General features: G+C 40.4%; 1 protein-coding gene and 2 long non-coding RNA genes across 4 annotated transcripts in view; 2 read left to right on the top strand and 1 right to left on the bottom strand.

The window, feature by feature from the left end:
* YES1 (YES proto-oncogene 1, Src family tyrosine kinase) overlaps nt 1-10,883 on the bottom strand; it is a 31,104-nt gene extending 20,221 nt beyond the window's left edge. The window contains exon 1 of one of the 2 annotated variants that reach the window (XM_079982726.1): nt 10,211-10,883. The gene's annotated coding sequence lies outside the window, so the exon portion shown is untranslated. The remainder of the gene's footprint in view (nt 1-10,210) is intronic. The other variant, XM_079982724.1, reaches the window with a different exon arrangement.
* LOC307219839 lies at nt 1,988-4,098 on the top strand. The gene is made up of 2 exons (XR_013840593.1): nt 1,988-2,066; nt 3,909-4,098. It is a non-coding gene; the product is annotated as an uncharacterized lncRNA (long non-coding RNA).
* A 2,916-nt stretch (nt 10,884-13,799) lies between the features above and the next one.
* LOC307220799 lies at nt 13,800-15,918 on the top strand. Its single transcript, XR_013841109.1, has 2 exons — nt 13,800-14,087; nt 15,139-15,918. It is a non-coding gene; the product is annotated as an uncharacterized lncRNA (long non-coding RNA).
* Nucleotides 15,919-23,223: the final 7,305 nt, after the last annotated feature.

The raw sequence follows: 23,223 nt of genomic DNA, 5'->3' as shown, positions 1-23,223 counted from the left end.
TAGGGTTGCTCTGTTACTTTAGTTACACAAAGTGTTTAATTCCATTGCCTCTGTAGAAATGGTAAGTAGTTTACAATGATCCACCTCAGATAAACAATTTTAACAAGGTATGTTATTATTGTTTATTCTTCCAGGTTTCTGAAATATAGACATGATCAGCTATGTGATGTTACATGAATGCTGATGAGTAAATATGTTGATTTGTGTATGAAGCATTACATTATTCATACTTTTTACTTGCAGGTTAGATACCGCTTCAGCTTTGTTTGGGATTTTAGCTTTTTGTGTGCAAAACTGGCAAATCAGAATGGGTTCAAGTAAGGTAGGAGATCCATGTGGAGGCCACCCATGTGTAGCCTTCCACATCTGCATGTGGGCAACTGAGATCACAAATATATGATGTTTTTTCAAACTGTTTAGAAAAAATTAACAAACAGTGTGTTGTAAATTATTATATTCACATTTAATTAAATGGGGAACTTATCAATTTAGTGTTTTCATATAGTAAGAACTTATGCCAACATTAACTGACAGTGTCTTTTTACTAAACTCTTTCACACTTGTGCAAAGTTAAACCATTTGGAACTCTCTCTGCTAGCCAATTGTCTCCTTAAAGTATGAGTCCTATTCACTGAGTTGAATTGCTTCATTAAGGGACAGTTGGCTGGCATGGAGAAGACTGAGCAGACTGACAATGTGTTTCAGTTACAAAGAAACTGCAGCAAGATTTTCTAAAAATCACACTGGGTCTCTCAATAAATGAAGCTAGCTGAAGAGCATACAAATAAAGAATGTTTCCAGGAGAGGCTGAAAGTTCTGTGGCCTTCTGACTTAAATCACATTAAAAAAACAACAACACAAAATATGTATTTGATTTATTTGAAAATATGCTCATGTATATTAAATATATTTCCTTTAAAAAGGCAGTTATGAGACCCCTAAAAAAGATATCTCTAAACCTCAAAATTCTGTATAATTATTGACTAAGGACCAACGTTCTCTTCTTGGACAAAGAGCCTGATTGGGTGTTTACTCCCATACTCCAGACAAGTCATAGATGAAACATATTAACCCATTTCGCTCTGACTTCTAACCTGGTTTTGGAAATTAAACTGCCCTGGTTACTCTGATGAATGACAGATGAGCTGCAACGCTGCTCATTCTCTCAACAGCTTTCAATGACCATATTATCCTTCTGATTATCAACCATCTGGGGTAAGAATTGGAAGCACTGCATTTTGTTGGTTCCACTCCTACCTGATTGATCAGTTCCAGAATGTGGTGTTGGGAGACAGTTGCTCTGCCCTGTGGTATTTTTGCTGTGGAATTCCACGAGACTCAATCATTTCCAATATTGTTTAACATTTATGTGAAACCACTGGAAAAGGTCATCAGGATATTTGGAGTGAATAAGTATACAGTCCAATCACAACTCATACGCAAAATCAAACATAGCAAAAAGCTGTCTGCAGTCCTGTGTGGAAGACCTTCCTGTCCCCACTGGTTCCCTAGACTGCAAGATGAGTGGGGAAAGTAGTGAAGGCAGAAAGAGGAAGAAGAAACCTGGTTCCCTCAGCTGTGAAAGGGAGGAGAAAGGCAGACAGGGAGAGAGGCAGGCAGAAGCTGTAGCTCCATTCTAGCTATTTTGTTTTGCTTGTAGCTCTCTCTGTTGGCCTTTCCAGAAGCCCATATTTCTTCTTCCTCCATCTACCTTTGTTTCACCACTTGTTTCCGAGTTGCCTCCTACATCAGGGGGAAGGTCACTGCTGCCCTCAGAACAAGCGCATATAATTGAATTTTGTGCAAATAAAATGTGTGTGTGTGTGTGTGTGTGTGTTGCGATCATACTGTATTGCTGATGCTGAACTCCTTCTTCTCAAATTATGTTCTGAGTAAGTGCACAGAGTAATAAAAAGCTTGAATGAGAGCCAAGAAATGGAATATTTGAGTCTTAGGTGCTGTTGGTTGTTGAGAAACTTGTTAAATGGCTGAAACGAAAATCAACTGATGTACAGAAAATGTGGACACTCATGTAACACACTTAACAACGAGAAGAAATGCGCAAGGTAGGTCTTTTCCCTTCAGCAGGTGCTGATGTGTATGTACCATGCCCAATCTAGAACGATTTTCTTTTTGAAATTTGCAAGAACGGCATTCCACCATAAACAAAGTATTATTCTGAATTCAAAGAGCTTATTGTTCCAGCCATCATTCAGCTCCTGCCATAGTATCATTGGTCAGTTAGTTCACTGCCTTTATGTCCAACAAGCCTAGAAATCTAATAATAAACAACATGATAGACCAGGGAATGAAGTTCAGCTTAGAAAAGATGAAAGAAAGAAGGGAATATGAACTCAAACCAATTCAAGGCCAACAATGAACTTTCATGACTGAAGTATTATACAGAGTTGCCCAAACCCAGGATTTTAACTTAATTTCAAATAAACCTTAACAGTCCCACAATAAACATAGATTATTCAACGTGGAGTTTTTCTGCTACTATTTGATGGATGAATGCTGCTCCCACATGGTCCTATGTCTCAGAACAGTATCAGCATAACTATTATGAGATTAATGATGTTTCAGTTACAACTGCATATGCCATTCAGGAAGTGGCTCTGCCCATGTAAACCAAGCAAGCAAATGAAAGTGACGAGTCTTCCCCAAGTGATGGAGATGGTATTACTGAAGCAACAATTTGTTGTTGAAAAACAACTAAGTGCAAAGATTGGAACTGAGGAACTTTGAGCAGCAAACAAGTTTCCTCAGGCTGCACATACTGTTCCAAGAGGGTTGGTCAATTAGGAATCACAGCTTAGCAACATACTCCCAAGAGAGATGTACATAATGCAGACTCAGGGATGGCTCATGCTTTGTTGGCCAGGAATGCAAATGGTCAGCTGGGCCTTGTTCCTGCCATTCACCAAGGTGGGGCTTGAATTTACATTTCCTGTTTCCCAGTATTATGCCCTAGATTATGGACATACTCCTGGGAGGGTGCAGGTATGGCTGCCCTTATTGCCAGTCCTAGTTCCTCCCTTCCCATGAAGGCAGAAGGCTCCTTCTCCCCTTCAGTAGGTATAGAGCCATGGGTACTGTGAGATACTGCCATCTTTCCTCCACTTTATGTTGTACATTCAAAGGAGTTATTACTTTTAATGCAAGAGGCATAAAAATACTGAAATCTCCCATGTGCAATGATTTCTGGTGCTTCAGAGTTGCAGGGATCTTGTTGTTTCCATCACAGTGTAGATTGCTTTTGGGTGCCCGTGTATCAGGCTATGCTTTACATGTGTGAGGTGGAGATGGAAAACGTCATGTGCTTCTATACTGTGTACAGATCGGTTTCATCTATGCCTAACTGACAGGTGTCAATGGCATGATGCACCATGATTGTCTGAGTAATACTGACTCTCACCAATGGCGCCTCAACTGTTATAGCTTCTGCATTCTGCTTTTGTGCTATTTTTCTTTGCCCTTTCAACTTTTTACTGTGTAAATTTATGATCCTGATTAAGTTGCATCAAGGCTACCTATGCTGGCCAAAGTAGGTGTCTGACATTGCAGGTCAATAGGATTGCCTAGTAAGCCTATAAAAGAGTAAGCTCATTGCTGCAGCAGAAGTGACAGATAAAGGATGTTAAGGAATTCTTAATTCTGGACAAGGAGTAATTTGTTCATTGATTCAGAGGACATCATTTTACATACCAGATGTTTTGTTCTCAAGAGCTAACTTCCATCAGCTTGACAGATTTTTACATTTAATTGCAAAAGTTGTATGAAGCATTCAAAATGTGCTCATTTATTTGTTAACAGTTTACTAAACTGTATATGGCTTTTGAAGCACGCAGCAACAAATAATATAGTAACATCATAACAAAATTTCAGCAAAGCATTTTCACCTCTAGGGAGCAACAGAAACAAAGTCATGACAGGAAGAATAATGTTACCTAATTTCCTCTGTCACATACTACAAGAACAAGAACAGAAAACCAGATACTTGTCTGAGGTTTTTGTGGTTATTGCAGCTTCTCCATTCTCCAACTATATCCCATAACACTATGTAGCAATACAATAAGTAAACTTTTGTTCTGACAATCTGCATGTTCTGACCATTTGTTCTATGGTGAACCTAAATGTTAAAGATAAGAACTACAGAACTCTATTGGCTTTCTGGGCATGTGTTAAGACATTTGCCTTGTCTTTTCTTCTTTTTTGGAAAGGATATCAATTATTTTTTCATCAGTCCCATGCATTTTTTAAAGTTCTCCACATTATATAGAAATGTATTCAAATCTGCACCAAGAAATACAGCCAAAGAATTCTACTTGTGAATGCACACTATTTTATTCTATATATTAGGAAAGTGGGTGACCCAACTGCAAATATGCTGGTTCCCCAGACTGGTTGGGGAGCGGAGGACAAGATTAATCTCCACCAACAAAGGAACCTCTAGGTGTACAAATGCCCTACACTTTTGAACCCCACTTCCCTTCAAACCATCTTAACCCAGAGCTACCTTCATGACATCGTCAAATACTGGCAGCAGACAGAGGACACAGGTACAAAACAGACCTTCAGTTTCCAGTGCTGGGAGAAAGGAAAGCAATGGCTTCCTACAGGGGGAGGAAAATGGGCTTGATATAAGTGTATCCTCCATCACAGATACTATGAGGCCAATTGCTTTTAAATGCAGAGCAGAAGGAATGCCCCGTGACTGGGATGTGTTCTTGGGATAGAAGGTGGCCTATCTGAAGATCACCTCCTTATCATAGAATCCATAAGTTAACAACAGGGGTCAGCAACCTTTTTCAGCCGTGGGCCGGTCCACCGTCCCTCTAGACCATGGGGGGACGGGACGGACTATATTTTGAAAAAAATATATGAACGAATTCCTATGCCCCACAAATAACCCAGAGATGCATATTAAATAAAAGGACACATTCTACTCATGTAAAAACATGCTGGTTCCCGGACCGTCGGCGGGCCAGACTGAGAAGGCAATTGGGCCGCATCCGGCCCACGGACCTTAGGTTGCCTACCCCTGAGTTAACAGAAGTCATCTCCATTTGAGATAGTGACAGGCCTATCTTGGAACAGAGAGGAGCACCAAAAGGAAGGAAGAGAAAAAAAGAACTATCTCTAGGAGCAATTCTGGGATGGGGTGGGGGTGAGGTATTTGCTTTATTACCCAAGATCAAGCAGATTTTTTTTATAATTTAGAATGCCTGACCATTTTATGTTCAGTTGTTTTCAAGTGGAATACCATCAAGGGGGACTAGTTGTCTATATACCTCCAGAAGCATCAGTACCAGAATATCATCATCTGTATTCTCAGAGACAATGAATACAAAGCAGAGGCAGTGTTTCCAAGACAACAACCTTTTAGAAAAGAATTGTGGTAATCTAAAAGTATTTCTGTCAGCTAAACGTGTGCAATAGGTTAAACAACGTATCCCAAGAACTAGATTTTCATAAGACATATACAATAATGCAACAGTTGTCTTGTTGATTTAAGGTGGAAGGAAGAGCATATGGGTATGGAGGATATTTGGTGATATAATCCCATTCCTGAAAATATTTACTTGATATTTCGCTGACATAAATAGAATTCCTTTCAAGCAAAATTAGTTAGGTGGTGTAATGTTGTTCCATCCCATAATAGTATACTGTTATAATAATCCTGTACTAATATACTTGTGTTGCCAATAATTTCTAAGCAGCAAACTTATTTCTAGGAAAACAATGATCTCAGCTCTCTCAGCTCTTTTTCTTAGCTGGCATTTATCAGAAATCCCAAACATAAGTATATAAGAACGGTCTTGGATGAAAGTGAATCTTCTTCAGGGCCGTAGCTAGGTGATCTTGCGCCCCTGGCAGAACTGTCCAGATTGCGCCCCCTAGCCACAGACAAATTAGCTCTTCTTTCTGCCTCTCCTCCAACGCTGCCCCCTCCACCCATTCAATTCACCCTCTATTTAAAACCATTTCTTATGAGGCAATAATCAATATTTATATTTATGGACATATTTTTAGCCGATTTTGTGCCTCCCCCCATCGCCTGCACCCCTGGCAGGGGCCCACCTCACCACTCCCTAGCTACAGTCCTGATCTTCTTTCCCAAAGTAGATAGCTTAAATGCATCTGAGAACCCCAAAAAGCACATCATTATGGCAAAAAAACATTCTCCATTGCTTGCTTGCCAGCAGTAGGGATTTCAAGGCATACAACAGAGGTTTTGAACCTAAGGTCTGGGGACTGAATTTGACAGAACTACTCCAATAGTCTCCCTAGGAAGATGCCTTAAAGACTGCACAAAAATATTCAGCTGACTCCAAATGCGGTTGTCAACATAACATGCACGTAGAAGCACAACAATCAGATCATATCGATGCTTTTAATTATGTTTTATAGATATTTATAGACAGATTTTATTGCACATCATATGCTGTAAACTGACTTGTTAAATTTTATGAAAGCGTGGATTATAAATTTTCAAGTAAAATAAATACAACACCTATTATGCACTGGTTACACTAGCTTACTTTCCAATTTGTTTCCAAGTTAAATTTAAGGTGCAGGTCCAAATCATTAAATCTTTAAACAGCCTGGGGGCTGTTTATCTAAAACAGCCTTGCTCTACCTGGTGTGCTTCATATACCGTATTTAGGACTACAGGTCCAATCATCCCTGACTGACGGTCTGATGACAGTTGTTTTCTAAAATATCTGGAAGTCATTAGGTTGGGGGAAAGTGATCTACAGAACTGCCTTTGCTGTTGCACGAATCAAACATTTAAGAGTGCCCCATCACGATCAGCTCTTTGGTATTCATTAAAATCAGACACATTTGAAGGGTACCAGAGACAGGCCCTTTCTTTAGTGATACCAGAATTATGGAAATCCCTCCCTCGGGAAATAGAACAAGCCTCTTTCTTTGTACTTTTGAAACGCAATGCACACTGAAAACATCTTCATTCAGGGAGGAATGATTTTATTTTTAAAAAAGATATATGTGATTGCTTTTTATAGATTTTTTTTCCAAGTAGCCTTGTGAAAAGACTTTTTAGAAGGTGGTATATTAATGCATTCATAAGATAATGAAGAGTTATTGCTTAAATATAGAAATCTTAATTTAAGTCTATCAATATATTCATTGTAAGTACTGCAACAGTTTAAAAGCAATCTTGTAACTTGAAACTTTCAGCTAGCAATCTTATCAACACTACAACAGCTGGGATCCAAAAAAGCCTTTAGGCTCAGAAAATATCTCCTACATCCTTTATTCACTTCAAGACTCACCCACACCATAGCTCTTAGCACTGCACTGGAGGCTGTACATAATGCTAGTTTTCCAATCTTCTGAAGAATGGGGAAATAGCTAGTTGGTGACAACCTTACACAGCTTTTGGAAAACTGGAAGTTGTACTGTGTACATCCTCTTGACTTTGCATCTCCACCATCAATATTTGACCCCCAAAGCGATTTTGAACTGCTACATGGTAATGCAATCCTATAGACTGGTAGTGGGGTTGACCTTGTTGGGGGTCTTTGGGAATCAAGTTTTTTTTTGGGAGGGGGGAGAGATGATCCAGCCCATGGGTTATGCCCCCCACTTTACCTACTTACTTGGGACTAAGTTCCATTAAAAATCTGTGCAAAGGATTATGTTATAAATTCAAAACCTCAGGTTTTCACTCACTAGGGTAAAACTGTAATTTAGATAGTACAGCAAGACCTTGGAAAAACCCCAGCTGTTGTAACAATTAATGCAAGTGACATATTTCAAGCAGTTTGATTAAAAACTAACATATGAAAACCATGAAACATTATCAGAAATCACTTGCTCTCTGAAGACTGTATGGATTATATTTGATCTGCAACACTATGCTTTGCCTTTATAGTAAATATTGTCTTAACACTTGACCCTGCTAAGCAGAAGAGATCTGCTTGGTATTATGCATTTCACCTCGGGGGCTGGGCTTTTTTTGTTTTTGTTTTGAAATCAAACGTACAGTGGTTGCACTGCTTAACTAAGGAAATTTTTTTTAGTCAACTAAAAATGTGCCTCTGACTAACCTTACAGCAGCTTTAATTTTTTTAAAAAACAGATTTACTTATAAAAATTTCATCATCTTAAAAGAGGCATTCCATCTTTTCTCACATGTAGGAAGAAATGCCTGCTATGGTATGTGTATGGTATCTAAAACATACGCTTCTTGCTTTCCAATATTTTACACACATACAGCCTGCATAATCCTATGCTTGTTCTTAGATGTAAAGGCTACTGAGTTCATTGATATTGTCAGGTAAATGTGTATAGAATTGCAGCCTAGGGGTGATATCTAACTAAGTCAGAGAAGATCCACTGAAATAAATGACTTTGAATAGGACTAACATTAGATACAACTCAAAGTGATTCATTGATAAACTTATATGCTTGTTTGATTATAATTTCTTTCAACGCTGAAATTTCTTTGGAACACTAAAAGTTGCATGTGTTCTTAACTAGAGAACAAGGCCTTCAATACTGATTATTTTATTATTGCATAAAGAAGTGCTTTCCTCCTTTAAAACTACTTTTAACTATATCATTTACTCCACTGGTTTTCAAAATAAAAATTAAAGCAAAATGCTAATCTGCTGCAAAGTAGTTTCAGACTGTTTTACTCCAAGACACTTCAGTTAATATCTGAACTTGAAATGGTTTTTATTTGACAATGCAACTTTAATATTCCCCAAGTACTGACAACAAATCATTACAGTCCCTCCCTAATCAGCATACTTTAAAAATTACATAACATAGTACAGTATCACAAAATGTGATGGGTGGACTCACAGTAAATATTATATTAACTGTTAAGAGTGAAACTGCTCATGATTAATTTAAGGTTTAAACATGCTCAGTGCATGTAAGTACATGAACATATTCATTTCAAAGAAAAAAAAAATTTTTGTTTAGGACCTAACATTTAATAAATTGTTTTGATTGTAAATTCAAGTAAATACTAATTACACTTCAAAATGATGTAGCCTGTGGACACATAGATATACTAACTGAAATGTGCCATTATCCTATACATTTTGTATACCGCCTTGTTAACTTAAGCAAGTTCATTATGTCTTCATGTCATGAATTCTCATGAAGTTTCTAAAGGAAGTTACTTCCCCCCCCCAGTGGGAAAATAAAAACCCCAAATGCTTGAAGGAAACCACAGTTGTATTTTGTTCTGTAATAAATGCTTAATGATTCTTAAGAGTCATGATCTCTGGTATCATTGTTTGGAAAACAATAAACATATATCGGGACCAAAGTGCAGATCAGGAATCAGCTTTTAGTTTCTGAATTCCTTCTGACCCACAACAACACAGTTGCAGTTTTTGGGGCTGAGAAACAGACTACTGTACATTTAAAACTAAGAACTGTGCTAAATCCTTTAAACGACGTTGACACTCAAGAGAGCAAATGGTCCCGGCTTACTTTATTAGCAACATACAGCATATGCTTGAGGGGACTACAAAGAGAGACTTCATCAACTCACTTCGAGACATATTCCAGGAGTTTAAAAGTTGAGAAGACTGGAAAGGGCGCTTGTGAAGGTTGGAAAGCATAACTTGGTACAGTACTTGAGTTTCCTCTCCTATTTCCTCTCCTCCCCTTGCCAAAACAAACAAAACAAACAAAGCCTAACCAGGAAACTTGTTGGGATCGTCAATCAAAGCAAGCGAGGGCGAAGAGGACCCCTTCTGTTGGGAACAGTTGTTATCTGGCTTTCAGGAGCAAACACAAGCAGAAGGCGCGTCTCCTGCCAGGCTGCCACCTCTACACACGAGAAGGGGAGGGAGCGGGGAAGGAGAAAGTGGGGGGGGGGACGACATCCAAACGCCCCCCACCCCATGGAAATGAAACTTTTAAAGGCAGCGTTTTTGAAATATTCCCACACTGTTGCGTGATTGACAGGCGCCAACTCTCCTAAACGAAAGGGGGGAACCCATATGGGCGGAAGGAGTTGCTTAAAAACTCTGGAAGTGGGGAGCAAAGAAGGAAGAGCCCCCCCCCCCGCTAGTACCATAAGAAGCCGAGCCCTCCCGACCGGAGGGGTCGGTGGGGGGGACGGGGGAGGAGAAGCACGCGGGGCCTAGCGCTCTGCAGGCGCCTCCGCCTCCCGGGAGAGAGCGGGGAAGGCGACGGAAGCGCTCGGGACGCTCACCTGCTTTTTCCTGGGCCCGCTCCGGGAGAAAGCGCCGAGTCCTCCTCTGGGACTGAGGGCGTGAGGGCGCCCTCGCTTCCGCCTCAGGGCAGGAGGCACCTCCGGCCCGTCGAGTAAAGGGGAGCAGGAGCGCGTGAGGGGGAGATGGAGGCAGGAAGGGGGCGCCCGACGCGACGCCCCCACCGCGCAGGTGCCGCCCGGAGCCTTCAGCCCCTCGGCATCAGCCCCGGCCTAGGGTTCCCCGGGCTGAGAGAGAGATCTGGGCGGCCGCTTGGCGAGGCGGCGGCGGCGGCGGCGGCACGCGAGCCCAGGCCGTGGGGAGAGGGAGGAGCCGGGAAGCCAGGGCCCTCGCTCGCTATCCTTCCACGCGCACCAGGGAGGAGGCGGAGGCGGAGGCGGAGGAGGCGCCGGGTCCCCCTCAGCAAAGCCCGAGTTCACCATCCCGACCTAACATGGCGGCCGGCGGAGACCCGGCGAGGGAGGAGGAAGGGGGCAGCAGCTGTTGCTGAGGAGGGGAAAGTCGGGCTCCCTCGACGGAAGGCGGCGGGCTCTCCGACAGCGCCCCCTGACTCTCTCCCGCTGAGCCTCTTTGGCTTGGCGCCGCCTGGCCCAGGCCGCTCCCTGGGAATCCTGGGCTGGTGGTGCCTCCGGGAGAAGAGAGGCGGCGGGAAGGGAAGCTTTGGGAGCGGGACTCGGGAGCCTGCTGGGAAGAGCAGCCCTGGGGTGGGGCAGGGATCGCGGAGGGCTTGTTTCGCAAGTTTATTCCATAATGACGACGACGGTGTTGTGAATGCAGTGTTAATATAGGAAAATTTAAGCGCTGCCGTCCATCCTCACGACGCGCCTGGTGTCCCGTGGCCAATCCGTGTTTGCGCATCGTCAGGAAATAAATCGGGGCTTCTTCCTCAAAAAGCAGTCGACGCGGCAGAGGGCTGTTTCTGTCAGCACAATTGGCTTCCGCTTAAAAAGACTTTGGGTGGTTGTTATATTGTGTTCAGAGTCGTGGCTTCAGCTAAACTGATTTTTTAAAAGTCCTTGGAGACTATACACTAAATTAAAACGTTTTAAGTGAACCATTGGTATAACAACCCTAGAAAATGCTCTAGGTCTGACCTGGCAGCGCAAGGGTCCAAATTAGTGCTGGATGCATTGGAAGGCTTTTATAATAATTGCTCTTGAGCCCTGCAAGAGTGTCTTAAGCTTGCAAGAGTTGATCTGCTTAGCAATGGTCCAGGAAAATATCATGCTCTATCACTAAAAACGAATGTTTTATAAAATGTGTGTGTTGAATTCTGTTTGTGAAACAAAGCCAAGTACTAAAACAAGCAACTGAATGCATTTTGAAACTTATTGCAGTGTGTCAGTATACTACTTCTGTTGCCACTTAGTCTTTAAAGTCCTGAATGAAGCATTTCCCAAAGTTGCTTGAAGTTCTGTGCTCAAGTTCTAAAATTCAGTACTTGACTTTCACTTAGGCTGAGCTATGTGAAGGCTTAACGTTAGTCCATATTTAGTCCATTCATATTGAATACGAATTTTTATTCTTACTAAAAAAGTAGAGCTTAAGAAACCCAACTTAATACTTTTATGTGTCTTGTGTATAGTTATTTGCAATGCAGAAACAGAACAGAACAAGCATGCTTGCTTCTTGGTATCATATGAGGTTATATATACCATATGTCAACTATCAGTAAAATCAACTTTCCCTTAAGATTATATTGTAAATTATATAAGCTATACTATATATAACTATAAAATTGTTTTATGTAAATTGCTCACATAAAATCTGAGGTAACAATACCGAAAAGGAAAAAAAATAACAAAAATATATAAGAAATTGTCCAGGAGTGTATAAAGTAACCACAACTAGAAATCGTTGTATTTTCATTGGAAACATTTTATTTAATACACACAAAACTACCCACAGTGTTTGCTTGTCTCATACACATTGTATTTTGGTCAACATTTCACCTGGTAAAAGGCCCATAAATACCTTCCCCTTGTTAACTGTAATGGAAATGATAGGAAAGGAAGGCACAAAAAGGCAGGTTTAGTACCTCTGTTATATCAGCCGTCATAGACTAATTTTTCCCTAGTGCACACAGTTATTTTCATCATTGGAAACGCTTAATACTGATCAACAAGGACATACTAGGCATCACATTCTAGCAATTAGAAAAGTTGCATAGCAACCAAAATACCTCTTGTTACACTAAGGATGTATAATAAATTAGGCAAAGGAAAGGAAAGTGACTACATGACAAGCCTGGAAGTAGAAGAGAAAAATGAACGTTGATATGCAGAAACAAGCAACAGCACAGCCAATTGCATACAGTTGCATGAGACTTCTGGACTTTGAGAACTGGGTCTCCAGGAATTTTACAAAACAAATATTTTTTAAAAAGGTTTTCTAAGCACTTTCATATGCACTGCTACCTAGGTACACTTCTTGCATATGTAGTTAACAGAAAGTGCCATGGTAGATTGTACATTTTGGAAACACAAGGGAGGGAAAGCATGTTAGTAATTGCTGACCTATTGCCTGTAAATGTGAAAACTGCAAATTATATACAGTAACTTATTATCAGCTGTAGGCAAGCAGTTCTAATAAATAAAGACCAAATCACATTGGCGTATACCACCTAGATGCTAAATCATTATTCAAACGTATCCGTTTCAGACTGTGATTGCAGCACATGAACTCAAAACTAGTGTAAGATCACATTTGTGACAGTAGGCAGATCCACACCAAACATTTAAAGCACATCCAGGAGAGGGAAGAAGGAGTTAAGAAACTACAGGAGAGTACCAATCTGAAGCCTACACTGCTAGAACATAAAGAAGAAGATCTTGGGATTACCAATCTGCGAAAGATGCGAAAGTGGAAAGAGGAAGCCCATGGAACACTTGGAATACTGGAACTTAAAAGAAACAAGAAATATGATTGGGGCTTCCTCTTTGAGTATGGGAGATCAGTTGGCTTGTTGCAGCAGCTGTTACCAAGTATTTTGGATGGAAGAAAATCTGATGAGACTGTGCCAGAGCTCCTTCGAGAACTGAGGACCAACAAAGAGGGCTACCAACAAAACCGGCAGAGAGAGACTGACAGAGATTTGAAGGCCTCTGATGTGAGGAATCCAGGCTAAGAACTGTTTTGTGGACATCTATTTGGGAAGGGACAGAAACCGGGGTAGGGAGGGAGGGGAGAACAGAATTTTAAAACTTTTATGACTTTTGTGTTTGGCTATTATGACCTACATTCAATATAAAAAGGGGGAAATTCGTGGAAGGGAATTTGGGTCGACCTTAGAAAAGGACTTAATATTTATAAGAAAATTGGACAAGTAAAATTTGGCCAAGTAATAAGAATTAATTTTAAAAATAACAATAATATGTTAAAGAAGAGAGATAAGAACCTGCTGAGCTAATTATTGGATTTGGGATGTATGAAGGGGGGGTGGGGGGAAGTTAGGGAGTGGGGTTAAGAAAGTAAGGTTATGAAATTATACATGTTTTGTTTTTGTTTTCATCTGTGTGTGTTTTTAAAATGTGAAAACCCAATAAAAATTACTTAAAAAAAAAAATCAGCTGTAGGCAAGCAGTTCTAATTAATAAAGACCAAATCACATTGGCGTATACCACCTAGATGCTAAATCATTATTCAAACGTATCCGTTTCAGACTGTGATTGCAGCACATGAACTCAAAACTAGTGTAAGATCACATTTGTGACAGTAGGCAGATCCACACCAAACATTTAAAGCACATCCAGTTCACATTTACACTTCATACCCAAGGAACCTGGGAATTGTAGCTTTCCTCTCACAGAGCTACAAATCCCAGCATCCTTAACAAACTACAGTTCACTTATAGATTTTGTCAAGAATGTATAACTTGCTGTTGAAATGGAACACTCAGGATGAAATGGTGAAATCTGCTATGATAAAATGGGCACAAGATGTGGAACATAATATTATGCTGGCTGGCTGGGAACAGTTATGGACCACAGGTATGAAGTTTACGGCATGTAATGCCTTAAGAGAGAATATTATGAAAATAATATACAGGTGGTACATGACACCAGTCAAGCTTGCAAAAATATATCATTTGCCTGATAATAAATGTTGGAAATGTAAAGAGACTGAAGGTACATTCTTTCACCTTTGGTGGACGTGCCCAAGGATTAAGGCTTTCTGGGAGATGATTTATAATGAAATGAAAAAGGTATTTAAATATACCTTTTTGAAGAAACCAGAGGCCTTTCTCCTGGGCATGGTCAGCCAATTGGTGTCAAAGAAGGATAGAACTTTTTTTATGTATGCCACAACAGCAGCAAGAATACTCATCGCAAAGTATTGGAAGACACAAGATCTACCCACCCGGGAAGAATGGCAGATGAAGGTGATGGAGTACATGGAACTGGCGGAAATGACTGGCAGAATCCAAGATCTGGGAGAAGAGTCGGTAGAAGAAGATTGGAAGAAATTTAAAGACTATCTACAGAAACATTGTAAAATTAAGGAATGTTAGAAGGATGTTGGAATGAAGTTATGTGGTTTTAGCAGTAATGTTACAAAGGAGTATGTAAAAATGGATTGTTAATAGGTGAGAAGGTAATGTTAATATATTAAAGTTAAGGTAATATATTAAGATAAATTATTAAGATAAAAGCAAAAATTGAAAGGATTTGCTGAAATCGCTAATTGAACTAGGATACGAAAAAGGGAGGTGTGAGGAGGTCAGGGAAACAAGCAAATGAAAGACAAGACATGGAAAGGTTGATTTGTTTTTAATTGTTTTTACTTTTTTGTATTTTGTATTTTTTGCTTCTTTTTCTTCTTTTTTTCTTTCTTATTCTTGTAACTTTTTTGAAACTTTAATAAATATTATTTAAAAAAACAAACAAACTACAGTTCACTTATAAAGAAGTCTCAGTGATCATCGTTTGACTTATTTGAAATGTGCCCATAGTCACTTTTTAAAGCTCGATTTAAAATGAGAGCTATTAGGATCAGAGTTCTACATTTCTAACATTAGCTGTTTTAGCTCATATTAAGCTGTTTTTATGAAGTTTCTGTAAATTACTCTGAGACATGTATATGAATGGTGGTTCATAAATAAACAGATAATACATATTTAATGGCTGCTCTTCTAGTAATCTGTATGAAAAACAACAGATTAATAAATACACTTTCCTTAAGCATCTGTTGACTGTTTATTTGCTCCATGTGGTAAACAAAGCCTACATGTGGGCTTGGTAAAGATTGCATTTTCAATTTCTTTCTAGGAAAACTCTTGTTTAAAAAAGAAAAGCAAAATAGACTACTTTTTGAGTGACCCAAATTGTTCACTACTGAAAAGCATTTGCAAACATTGTATTAACAATTCTAGGTCTTTGCTGTTCAGAAATGTTTGTGTCAGAAGCAGTTACAGCAGACAAACCGGATTACATTATATAAAGCAAACCGTATTGCTGTTCGCTAATCTTTATCTCTCTATATCCTGTCTCCATTTGTTGACACATGAGTGTTGCTTATGGCTGCTTAAAATAACCACTTCCTTGTTCACCTCTCCAGGGCATTGTGTAGCTCACACTTTGATTCTTCTCTTGCAACAGCAGGATTGTATCCATTGTCAGTCTGCAATATTTTTTTCATTTGAAATGTGTTCTTAAACCTTTTAAATGTTTAAATAAAACACTTGAAATTCTTGTGGTTCTATTGCTTTTTAGTCAGATTATGTGTCCTATGAAACAGGTAGAATTTTACAGTTTTTCATAAACAAGATTTACAAAAACAAGAATGAAAATATTAAATAAAAATAGTTTGTAATTCTGGCCAGGCATTTCATTTTCAAGTTAATGCTGAGCTTCCAATATTTAATGGATGGGAACAATTGCCACTCATGTGAGAAACTTGCATAACCAGTGCAATGATTTGGAACAAGGAAACTGGGTTACTCTTGAATTTTAAATAGATGACAGGATTTATCTCTTAATTAACAACATAAACATGCATACGATTTAAATCTACTTAATTTGTTGTGTGAGGTCTCTCATTAGATAAGAAATCTTTTAAATTAAAAGTGACTGCTTACTTTTACATTTTGGAATCCTGTACTCCATAAGGAATGAACTCACTAGAACTTGTGTTTGAGTGGATACAAGATGTTGCAATCCTAAGTGTACTTATGGGCAATAAGGCCCATAACTCTGTGGAACTGCTTGTGAGTTTTACATGTATAGGGCTGCAATATTAAAGGATGCACATGGTTTGACATCATTCACTAGCATAGTCCCAAACTCATTTTAATTTAGGGTATGTCTAGAACAGGCATAGGCAAACTCGGCCCTCCAGATGTTTTGGGACTACAACTCCCATCATCCCTGACCACTGGTCCTGTTAGCTAGGGGTGATGGAAGTTGTAGTCCCAAAACACCTGGAGGGCTGAGTTTGCCTATGTCTGTTCTAGAACATAGCAAGCTAAACAAGCAAAAGAGAAAATGCCTTTTTATAATCTATTAAAAATACATGATTTTTTAAAATAAAATAAATCACTATGACTATTCTTTATGATAGAAATTTAACAAGCAAATAATTTATAATGGCATTTTAAAAGATTTTGTGGTCCTTAAAACTAGCAGGGGCATAGCACCATCTGCTGAACTGAAGCTGAAATTAAACTCAAGTATGACCTAATTGTTAATTTCCAGATGAGTAGCCATGTTACTCTGTTGCAGCAAAAACAACAGTGTTGTGCCTCTTAAATATTAACAAATTTATTACTGTGGACTACCATCCACTTCATCAGAAGTTTGAAGTGTTGTCATGAGTTGCAGGCATGCATACATATGACAGCAGCAATGAATTACACACAGCAAGATGAGAAGGAAAATTAGTGCTAATTATGTTATTAACAGGGACACAGGTGGCACTGTGGGTTAAACCACAGAGCCTAGGACTTGCCGGTCAGAAGACAGGCCGTTCGAATCCCTGTGACGGGGTGAGCTCCTGTTGCTCAGTCCCTGCTCCTGCCAACCTAGCAGTTCAAAAGCACGTAAAAGTGCAGGTAGATAAATAGGTACCGCTCCGGCGGGAAGGTAAACGGCGTTTCCGTGCGCTGCTCTGGTTCACCAGAAGCGGCTTCGTCATGCTGGCCACATGACCTGGAAGCTGTACGCCTGCTCCCTTGGCCTATAGAGCGAGATGAGCGCCACAACCCCAGAGTCGGTCATGACTGGACCTAATGGTCAGGGGTCCCTTTACCTTTATGTTATTAACAGTGGCCATTCATACAAAATATTAGTAATGCAGATAACCTGGCATTGGAAGGCAATGAACTCATGTAGCACAACTGAAATTTATCCTGATTCAGTATACATCAGGGATTGCCAACTCCCAAGAGACTGTGATCTACTTACAGAGTTAAAAATTGGCAGTGATTTACCCCATTTTTTTGGGTGCAGGGCATGCCTGGTATACATGATAACGTTGAACCTCTTTATGAATTATAATTTAGCAGTTTCATATTGCAGCCTGTCTCTGAGATTTCTTTGTTCTTAAATGGTCATCTTAAGGTCAGCTACAGGATGTCATGGGGTGCTGAAATGTTCCCACGCCAGTTTTTGGATGTTGCAGTTTCTGATGTCAGATTCATGCCTCTTTATTATTTAGCCCGTGCTACGTAGAAAACATATTTTTCAGTTTTGTACTGAGGTCATACTCTGTCTATAGTAACTATCTCTCCCTCCACACACACACACACACACACACACACACACACACACACACACGTTTGGGTAAACATGTGCAGGTAGAACTCTGAATGGATAAATTACATTTCCTGTTCAGGGATTTCCACGTGTACAAAGCTCTTCTTGATCAAACCTGGCAGTTTTGTTCCAGTGCCTCATATCGTAGCTCAGGTTTTTTTGAGTCAGTGCTTATGCATTTGGAAGGCAGAAACATAGCCACATTAGCTCATTCCCTTGATTCCTATAGTTACTACCACATTAGGTCAATTCATACAAAACATACCCCTCAGTGCAATACATTGGAATGGCACTTTCAACTTCAATGTGCTTCTATGAGCAGGTTAGTGATGTTGAGTCTCAGGACAACCAACCTGGTCATGTAGCATGGGGACATAGATTTTCTAAGAATTACTTCAGTGTCTCTTTGTATTAGCAAGTACTGCTAGAAGAACTTGGTTATTTCGGTGGAGGGGGTTACTGAAATATTTTCAAGAAAAAGATGTAACAGTGAAAAAGATGTTTGGAGGGTTGGACGCAGGAATGAATACTGAGGTTTCATCACTCTAGACTTCTTTTTCACTAAAAAAAAAAAGGCACTAGAAAAGCATTTTAGATCCATTATTCTAGCAATATCAAAAAGATTGATTAAAAAAACAAAACTGATGAAATGGTGTCCACCATAAGGATTATACAGTAGTGGATAAGTAAAAGGTAAAGGGACCCCTGACCATTAGGACCAGTCATGGCCGACTCTGGGGTTGTGGCGCTCATTTCGCTTTACTGGCCGAGGGAGCCGGCTTACAGCTTCCGGGTCATGTGGCCAACATGACTAAGCCGCTTCTGGCGAACCAGAGCAGTGCACGGAAACGCCCTTTACCTTCCTGCCGGAGCGGTACCTATTTATCTACTTGCACTTTGACGTGCTTTTGAACTGCTAGGTTGTCAGGAGCAGGGACCGAACAGCGGGAGCTCACCCCGTCGCGGGGATTTGAACCGCTGACCTTCTGATCGGCAAGCCCTAGGCTCTGTGGTTTAACCCACAGCACCACCCGGATAAGTACTGAGCTTCAAATGGCCCAAGCACAGCAGCTCATTGTGCCCTCTGATGCTCCTGATACTGTGGGAAATCCGCTGCAATTTTCACGGTAAGCTTACAGTGGAAGAGCCACTTGTCTGTAAGCAGCCCCAGTCTTGGCAACATGCCTTGCTGCTTATGGACTGTGACCTGCCTTGGATAGTGCTATTGTTCCTGGTCCATCTAATCTTCAGTTGCCAGTTTTAGATTTGCCTGTCTTTCCCCATGTGACTCTTCCCACCCCCACCAGAACAACTGGGAGCCGTCTGGATCTGGAGATATGACAACCTGGCGTGCGACCCCAACACACCCTGACAGTAAAAAGGTAAAGGTACCCCTGCCCGTACGGGCCAGTCTTGACAGACTCTGGGGTTGTGCGCCCATCTCACTTAAGAGGCCAGGGGCCAGCGCTGTCCGGGTCACGTGGCCAGCGTGACATCGCTGCTCTGGCCAGAGCCAGAGCCAGAGCCAGAGCCGCACACGGAAAAGCCGTTTACCTTCCCGCTGGTAAGCGGTCCCTATTTATCTACTTGCACCCGGAGGTGCTTTCGAACTGCTAGGTTGGCAGGCGCTGGGACCGAGCAGCGGGAGCGCACCCCGCCGCAGGGATTCGAACCGCCGACCTTTCGATCGGCAAGCCCTAGGCGCTGAGGCTTTAACCCACAGCGCCACCTGCGTCCCTTCACCCTGACAGTACCTACCTACATTAGCATATAGAAATACAGTGGTACCTAGGTTCTCAAACTTAATCCATTCTGGAAGTCCATTCCAAAACCAAAGCGTTCCAAAACCAAGGCATGCTTTCCAATAGAAAGTAATGCAAAATGGATTCATCCGTTCCAGAATTTTAAAAACAACCTCTATCTGAAGAAGAGTGCATGCACATGAAATCTCATACCAATAACAAACTTAGTTGGTCTCTAAGGTGCTACTGGAAGGATTTTTTTATTATTATTTTGTTTTGAACCTCTAAAACAGCAATTCAACATGAATTTTACTATCTAATGAGACCATTGATCTATAAAATGAAAGCAATAATCAATGTACTGTATTATAAAATAAATAGGACTATATTGTAGATGATTTATTATTATTATTATTTTTCTTACCTGCACTGAAGATAGTCATTGTTTCGATGGGAGGCTTTTATCCATTTCCACAGTCACACTATCAATCAATCAATCAATCAATCAATCAGTAGCTGGAATGGGTTCCACACAGTCACAAAAACAAATTAACCCAAAAGCCTAAAAAATAAATAGCAAAAACAAAAGCACTAAACTTAATCCGCTCCGGAAGTCTGTCTGACTTCTGAAATGTTCAAAAACCAAGGCGGAGCTTCTGATTGGTGCAGGCGCCCTGGAAACAATAGCTGACAACCACATTGGATCTTCAGCTTCTGAAAAACATTAAAAAACCAGAACACTTACTTCCGAGTTTTCGGCATTTGGGAACTAAGGTGTTTGAGAACCAAGGCGTTTGAGAACCAAGGTACCACTGTATAACCTGCAGACATACAACTCTAAAAATGTGTATTGATCTGAAGGTCTTAAATTCCTGGTCTCATTTCTCAGGACAAATGCTGGTGTTCTTCAGAATATTAGAGAAAATGACTCAAAATATTTTTCTGTAAAAAATATTTCACTCATATACTTCTTGGATGATCTTATGATAAAGCCAAGCTTTTTCTGAGAACCCAAAGATGTTTGAACAGTAAATACACAGATCATCTTATCCTTTCTTTCAATGACCTGTGCATTAGATATATAATTATTCTTTTACAGCAGCTGTTAGGACTCATTAATCACTTCTGAAAGGAAGCATATGACTCAGAGCAAGCATGCAGACAGAATAATAGGTGAGTCTTTGATGCCTAATGATGGCTGACTTGTGCTCTTGTCCCAGTTGGCTAACAAGCTCGTCTGGACCAGATGGTGCCATGACTGGAGGAACTTCTTTCAGGAGTGTTGACGGTTAAACCCACTGAAAGTAGGGAAGGAGGCGGAGGAGAACGACAAACTGTCCAGAGTCTTTTGTGACAGAGGGCTAAATAGACTGAACAGATTTGCTTCCCCTTCCCCTTGCTTTGCAGTCTACCTCAAAAGGTTCAAACATCCTTTTGGGGGCTGTTTTTTCTGCTTCTGTAAACTTGCCACTAGCGATCCAAGCACTACAGGTGTACCTGCCCTTTTGCCCAATGCATCACTGCACTCTAGGTGCCTCTGCTGTCCTCTTTTTGGGCAGCTGTTTAAAACATTTTTGTTTAGGCATATACTGTAAATACATATACTGTATTTACTCAAATCTAATGCTCACCTTTTTGGGCCAAATTACGTTGTGAAAATTAAGGTGCACATTAGATTCGATGGCGCATTAGACTTGAGTAAATATGGTATGCTGTAGTGCTTTAATCTTTTTTTTTTACTATTAATTTTAATTATTTTAAAATGTTTTAAACTGTTTTTCTTGATAGCATTGATATTTTTGCAAATCATTTAGAGGTTTTACTACAATCAAGTAGTATATATACTTTTTCAAATATATAAAACATATTGGCAAATGAGCAGCTTTGGGGCTTCAGACCAAAAGGGATTCAGCTGCTTCTGGTCCTGAAAACAGCAGATCCATCAACTCTTTTCATCTAGTCCAGTTCTCTGCTGTGCTTCTAGTTTCAAAATCCATGGATGGCATACTTATTGTATTGCTCTGTGTGAAAAGCATGTCCCAGAAAACTTCTGACACCATATGTTCTTTTCAACTGTTTATGCAGAAACTCACAACAGGCTGAGTTAATGGTTAACAAACATTATTTCTAAAGAGGCCTGGGAGCCTGCCTAAAGTAGTGGCAAACTTCTACAGCCAGTTTTAAGTCCGCTCTCCAGGACATCTCTCCAGTTGTTTCTCTTAAAGGGTAAGTGTGCTAGATACTGCACTTAGTTGATAATACATACATTACACTGGCTGGGGCGGGAAGAACGCAGTTTAAATGTGCTTTAGATGTCTGGTGAGTACACAGCCTGCTCTTTTTTTAGGAGACTATACATACACAATGGTGATATTAAAAAAGAATAAAACTTTGGAATATGTGCGCTCTGTGTGTGTGTGTGTGTGCACACGTGCATGCACACTTTAACTTGCTTATAACAATTAATTTGACAATGCTGAGTAGAAAAATCTAATCACCACACACCATTTGAACAGCCCTTTACAAACGATTTTACACAAATAGCTCAAATGGCATTCTGGGATATTGAGTTAACCTTTTGTGTATAATTGAAAGAGAATGGCAAGTAAGGGCCAAGTAAAACAATTGTGCTGGGCATTACACAGGATCTTAAATTGGGATTGTACAAGGGAGCTAAGTGGTTTATTATCTCAAAAGACAGGGGGAAGGAGTAAATTCCACATTTCTCCCAATTGTAAACAAATGTACTGGCCTCTATCTTTATCTCTCTCTCTCCCCCTGATTCTTCAATCTTTTATTTAAAAGTCAATTTATAGTTTGTAGAGGCTTCATTCCTGCTTGCCAGCTGGCACCCTCTCCCTGCGCATCCATCCACTTCTAGATTCCTAGTATTACTGTAATTGGCCAGTGTCCACAGCAAATGATTTATTGGTTTATTCTTGTAGGACTCTATAAAATGCCTGTTTTAACAGACTTTGGGCTGTTTTAAGCAGAGCACAGTCAAAGTCGAAGGTCTTTTGCGGTTTATGAGGAAAGACACATGGAGGCTAAATATATATAGTAACAATGTGATTGTCTACATCAGGGATTGCCAAACTGGCTCCTGTACGTGCCAAGTTGGCATAGCTGTCAACTTTTCCCTTTTCTTGCGAGGAATCCTATTTGGAATAAGGGAAGTTCCCTTAAATATAGGGAAAAGTTGACAGCTATGCAATTTGGTGGCCTTCACATGCCAGGTTGGTGTCTGAGAGTGGAGCGGAAGGGGAAGTGTGTCTGTTTGTGTGGTCCGAGAGAGAATGAGAGATGCATATGGTGTGTGGGGGGGGGTAGACAGGTGTGTGTGTTGACTGCTTGTGTGACAGAGGGAGAGATGAACGTGTAGCTGTGAATATGTGGAGTGTATGTGTGCAGTGTGATCTGTGCTGTGTGTATGAGGGACCATAGACACCGCAACTGAAAATTCATGTTTCCCCTATTCTATTTGCCCTCTCTTGCCCTCTG

The sequence above is a fragment of the Podarcis cretensis genome (assembly GCF_951804945.1).
Source record: "Podarcis cretensis genome assembly, chromosome: 7".
Classification (NCBI taxonomy): Eukaryota; Metazoa; Chordata; class Lepidosauria; order Squamata; family Lacertidae; genus Podarcis; species Podarcis cretensis.
Note: the sequence above shows the minus strand (reverse complement) of the source record. Positions and strands in the feature narration are given on the sequence as shown.